Below are 5,261 nucleotides of genomic sequence, written 5' to 3'. Positions count from 1 at the left end.
CCTATTCTGTAATTCTATTCTTGCCTCTCCTTAATAAAACTGCTCTCCCTCTTCCCGTGGACGTAGCCAATTTATTGGTGAACCACGTAAATCTGTTGTCTTGTTTTTCGCGTTTATATTTTCTCGTATTATCTCGAATTCCGCATAACAGTTTTGTTCATCCTTTACCTTGACCATTCTTATAATTAATCTGACAAACAAATAAAAGTTAGAAAAGTTAAAACATTAAATCAAAGGGAAAAGAACACTCACCCTAGAAAAGGAATCTATTATCCATGTTTTAGCTAGTAATTCGTGTTTATTGCTTGATATCATTAGAATATATATATATATATTCTAATTCTATCGAAGAGGAAGAAGTAGTGCTTTAGTGACTAACACTATTCAGTTACTATTTGATACCATTGAAGTATATACACACTGATGGAATTAAGAAGGAACAGACTATATTTTAGTGAAAAAACCGTTCAATTAGTGTTTGATACTATTAGAATATATATAGATTATAGATATCATCAGAGTATATATATATACTTTGCTGATATTAGCAATGGTTCAGTGAATAAACCAAGGAGCGCAATCAGGTAAATAGTTTGAGTTATCAATCCAATCAAAATAAATACATTGAATTGACCTTTTTGGATAAATACTTTATCTAATGAGTGTAATTTGTATAGTTTTTCCTTGATTCAAATATCATGAAAAAGATCTATAACCTTTCAAACTTTGTTCATATGTACCTTTCCTACTCGGCCCAAACTATAATTTGGTGCGGCCCACATTTTGGTTTGGCCCAAAGTCATGAATAGCTTTCGAGGTGTGTAATTGTTTGAAGTTTTGATCGCGTTCGCCTTAGGTACAAAAATATAATGATAAATGACATAAATAACATACTTTTAGAATTAAATGACCATTTGTCTCTTATAAGTTTTTAATGAATAAAATCTCTCAAAAATATACAAAAGCACGGCTACATAATAGCGCTGATACCATTTTGTCACATTTTTGTATTGCCTCATTTTTTGTCACATTTTTGTATTGCCTCATTTTTTCATTTTTATATCCGCCTCTTTTTTTGTCACATTTTTGTATTCGCCTCATTTTTTCATTTTTATATCCGCCTCATTTTTATCACATTTTTGTATCCACCTCAATTTTGTCACATTTTTATATCCGCCTCATTTTTACATTTTTGTATTCGTCTCATTTTTTGTCACATTTTTTTATCTTCCTCATTTTTTGTCACATTTTTGTATCCGCCTCATTTGACTTAAAAATAAAGAATTTTAGATATTTTTAAAACTAACAGGGAATAAGGATAATAAGTAAACTTAAAGGGAGAGATTTTTATCATTTTCCCAAACTATAATGTTAACAAATTTCGATTTTTTAATGGTTATCTCATGAGTCGAGCATGGTCAAACTTTTTAAAATAATTTATTTTCAAGTTCATTAAGTGTAATTTCCACAATTGTAATAGTTAATATACACAAATACTCTTTTTTAGGTTATCATTCAGATTTTTGTTTCTACTATTTTAAGTGTGAAAATAGTCGAAAAATTGTCCTTTGGAATAGTATTAGATTCAGGATTAATGCTTACTAGCTCATACATATTATTAATGACAATATAGTAGACTATGGTTTAATATCTTTTTATAAAAAAATGAATTTGCTTTAAAATAATTTTTAAATCGTTATCGATCTAAAAGTTTCATAGATTACAAAAATAAACAGAGGATAAAATTTGTTTATTTAATTTCTTAAAATCTTATCTAATCAAACATAAAATTAAACTAAAAGAGAAGAAGTACAAGAGAGAGATATAAAAAGGAAAAAAAGAGAGCCACACACTTTAATCTTTTTAGGAATAGTCTAAGGGCCCGTTTGGATGGGCTTAATAAAAGCAGCTTTAAAAAAGTACTTTTGAAAGTGCTGAAATTTATTTTTAAAATATGCAGTTATGCGTTTGGATAAAAGTGCTGAAGTTGCTATGCCGAACGTGAAAAGAGAAAAATGGAAGAAAGAGATGTTAGGGTTATGTGGGTAATTTGGAGATTGTATAAAAATATTAAGGGCAAAAAGATAAAAATGTGGTCAACTTAAAACAGCTTATAAGCTAAAAAAAAAAAAGCACCCCTACCCCAGCTTTTAACTTTTGGCTTAAAAGCTGATTTTTGGCTCAGCTTAAAAGCCTGTTTGGCTCAGCTTAAAAGCCGGTCAAACTGACTTAAAAGCTGATTTTTGACTTATTTAGCTGTTTGGCAATACTCAAAATAACTTATTTTAAGTTAAAAAAAACTTATTTTAAGCCAAAAGTTAAAAGCTGGGGTAGGGGTGCTTTTTTTTTTTTAGCTTATAAGCTGTTTTAAGTTGACCACATTTTTATCTTTTTGCCCTTAATATTTTTATACAATCTCCAAATTACCCACATAACCCTAACATCTCTTTCTTCCATAACCCTTAATATTTTTGCCCTTAATATTTTTAGACAATTATTATTATCTATGGATGAAACTAAAATAAATCTTAAATCGTTATTTGATCTATTCAAATTATATATCTTTAAAATCTATAATAAGTTTATATTCCTCTTATAAATAATTTGTGATGAGAAAGAAATATGTGAATGATAGCAAAATATAATTATTTATGGCTGTAAAATATAAATTAATTAACTTTTATTATGTTAACAGTTTTTAAGGGTATTTCAGACATTTTGATTTAAAAACTGTTTATCAGCACTTATTTGCCAAACACATCAACAATTTTTTTTAACTTCAGCACTTTTATCCAAACGCATAACTGCTTATTTTAAAAATAAGTTTCAGCACTTTCAAAAGTACTTTTATAAAGTTGCTTTTATTAAGCCCATCCAAACGGGCCCTAAGTCGCTAAACCCATTAACGTAACATAGATTATGATGTAGTAATGAGACTGATTCACTCTTAATTAGATATTTTAAGTTTGAATTATAAATATAAAAAATTCGATAAAAAACACTATTTCCATACTAAATCCTATGATATACTATTTAAATATAATTAAAACTTTAACATGAATTCCGAATCTCATAGAAGCAAAATTGACTGGTAATTTGTCTAAGTCAAACAACATGATATATGTGTTCAAAGTCAACAAAATAAATTTAATGCCCCAAATTAATATAATAGGATAGAGATGAAAAAAATATTAGGAAAATTTTGACGAAATAATACATGCATGGAAACCCCTCTTGTTGTCTTTCATTCAACGTAACAGCAAAGCACAAAAATAGTCGGAGACAAATAACATGCAAATGCTTACATAACCACAGATAATAATCAGGGGCCGAGTTGGTAAGGATTGAGGTATTTATTCGAGTTTTTAAATATATAATTACTTTATTAATATAAAATTTATGGTATATATATATTAAATTTTTAAGAAAATAGTTAAAAATATCTTAACTATGTAAAACGAATAAAAATGTTCTTTATTTATAGTTTGGCTTAAAAATGCATTTATTATTGATACTTTGGTTCAGAAATGTCTTTTATTCGTAGTTTGGTCCAAAAATATCCTTAACGTCAATATATTGGTCAAAAAAATATAAACTAATGATGGATAAACTCTGATCTTATATATATGACACATAATATTTATTGAAAGGTACTTAAAGTTATTCTATTTTAATTGATAAGTAAAAGATATTCCCTACATTTTTATTTGCTTAAAGTGATTTTAGAAGAAAGAAAATAAAAATAGTGTTTTTTAATAATATTTTAATAAAAAAAAGATGTGTTTAAAGAGAAAAAATATATCTATTTACAGGACATTTTTTAACCAAAATATTAACAACAAAAATTATTTTTAAGCCAACCTAATTTTCTTTCCCGGAGCAAACGTCTGCTTCTTCGGTTTGACACATTCGAATCATTAGATAGAACAATAATTTTATTATATTATTTTTTAAATATAATAAATTAATATTTTGAGATATATCTTGAAAAATAACTGTGATTGATAATAAAAATATATTATAAAATAAGTGATAAGTTATTTTTTAATTTTTAAAATAAACATCTAATTTGGCATAATCGATAAGTAAAAATGAACAGTTAATATTATTTTTTTCATCTCAATTTAATCGTCTTTGATTGTTTGAAAAATAAAAAAAGATCTTTTATTTCGTGTACATAAATTAAAGTTGTATATAATTTTTTAAATTTATCCTGCTAAATGTTAAAATTGAAAAACTTATCCAGTATAAAAAGAATTTTTGAACAATGTGAATAACTTTGAAATTATTTTTTTTGTTTGGGTTAGAGGTTCTTAATTTTGAGAAAGTATTTTGAATTCATATTGCTAGTACTGGTATCATCAATTGCACTCAAACAATCTATTTCTTTTTTGTTTGTTTGTTTTTTATATTTATTTTAGTTAAAAGTTTATGTCAAATAATTTTACATGAAAAGATAAAAATATTTTTATTATTTTATAGGTAAAAGAAATTCAACTCGAAACATCATGAAAAAATACTTATCGCTTCTCGATGTTTGCTATCACGTTGATATCTTCTATAGTAATTTTAGATGAATAGACTTTTGCAATATTCAGCTCTTTTGACTTATGAGAATTGAAATTGCAGTTTCCTCAAGTAATTACTTTTGCTTTACTTCTAGAAAATCCATTGCTTGCTTGCACTCTAGGGAAAACCTAAGGGTAAACTATATTCAATACTTGTTCGAGTTTATTATTTTTGTTTGTGCACAAGTACTGGTCAATCAAAACTTATAAACTTGGCTATTTATATATAATGTAGTTACAACAACATACCAGATAAGATCTAAAGAAGATAGAAAATATGTAAATTTTGGCATACCTCGTGAAAGTAGCTAGAAAGATTATTTACCGAGAGATTTTAAACTAACTAAAAATATTTATCAAACATCTACATAAGGCAATCCAACCAATCTAATTTATAGTTTGGGTATGGGAAAAATGATATTAGGAAACGTTCTCCCACTAATAAACCTTACGTGACATAAATTTAAATGAGTTAGAATTCCAAAACGAGTAACAAACATCGATAAAGATAATAATGGTGTCAAAATTTAGCTCAGTCATTTCAATGTTCGAACCTCTTGCACTACCCCATAGTATGAATGATTATGGTATTCGAATTCAGCTCAAAAATTTCAATGCTCGAACCTATCGTACTACTCTATTGTATAATTACACTGAGTGTGTTGTCATTTGAATTTTGATTAAAACGATAGA

This window comes from Solanum pennellii, chromosome 8 (assembly GCF_001406875.1).
Source record: "Solanum pennellii chromosome 8, SPENNV200".
In the NCBI taxonomy this organism is placed as follows: Eukaryota; Viridiplantae; Streptophyta; class Magnoliopsida; order Solanales; family Solanaceae; genus Solanum; species Solanum pennellii.
The sequence above is the reverse complement of the archived record's forward strand: the minus strand, read 5'-3'. Positions refer to the sequence as shown.